The following is a 1,140-nucleotide window of genomic DNA, read 5'->3' on the forward strand; positions in this document are numbered from 1 at the left end:
AAAGATTTTGGTTTTTTTATCATTGTTTGAGGGTTGAATGAGCATTGAAATATTTTCAGTTCAAGATGGTTTGCTGTAAGATGTGTAGGTCTCTGCTCGTAAAGCTGTTAATACAAACTGTTCATTGTTTATGGCTATGTACATTGCCGTTATGGTGGGTGTTCTGTCATGTCTGAGTTGTAAAGTGTGATATATATATATATACAAATATATATATGAAAATAAAATTGTTGATCTTGTCTTAACAATGTGTTATATCTTGGTCCAGTTAATCAAAGCGATCATAGTGCTGTGACTGTCATAAGTGAATGTCAAAGCATGGGAGTTACGGGGCCCAGGATATCAGCATCAATATGATGCTTCTGATGTTTAGCCTGTCTCCATAGGGTGGGATTAATATCCTATAATCAGATGGTTTCCTCCTGAGATGATATTTTGCATGAAGATCAGATTTTATGTCAGTGTGAAGGCCACCGAATTCTTTAGCAAGAATGAAGAAGTCCATGACTGTCTTCAGAACATAGCAAGCTGATGTTATTGCCACTTTTTTCATCAGTGCCCAAAGAGTTCTTTTAGGGCTTGTACCTTCTAAAGACTGTTGGTATTCGGGGCGGTGGGGTAGCCTAGTGGTTAAAGCGTTTGCTCGTCACGCCGAAGACCCGAGTTCGATTCCCCACGTGGGTACAATGTGTAAGGCCCATTTTCTGGTGTCCCCCGCCGTGATATAGCTGGAATATTGCTAAAAGCAGCGTAAAACCAAACTCCCTCCCTCCCTCCCCTGTTGGTATTCATTGTGCCCCAAACATTACATGCTATTTTTAAACAATGAAAGGGAGTACAGATGAGGGATAATTGTGTAATAATTCTGTGTGGAGTTTCATGTCCAAAAATAAACATTTCGGATTCAAGGTAAAGAAATGAAAAATGCTTTTAGTTCATCTCAACTTTCTAAGGGGCAGACACTGAGATGTTTTGAAGTGAGACTACTTTGCGTGGTCTGGACTTAATTATCTATAGGCCTCCATCGAACAGATGGAACATGTGTTGGTGACACAAATAGTAGCCTTTTCTGTGTTCACCTGACACCATCATACACTTACTACATCCCCTGCTGGTACCAATTCCATGACAAAGTCTGTG

The sequence above is a fragment of the Haliotis asinina genome, chromosome 5, assembly GCF_037392515.1.
Source record: "Haliotis asinina isolate JCU_RB_2024 chromosome 5, JCU_Hal_asi_v2, whole genome shotgun sequence".
Taxonomy (NCBI): Eukaryota; Metazoa; Mollusca; class Gastropoda; order Lepetellida; family Haliotidae; genus Haliotis; species Haliotis asinina.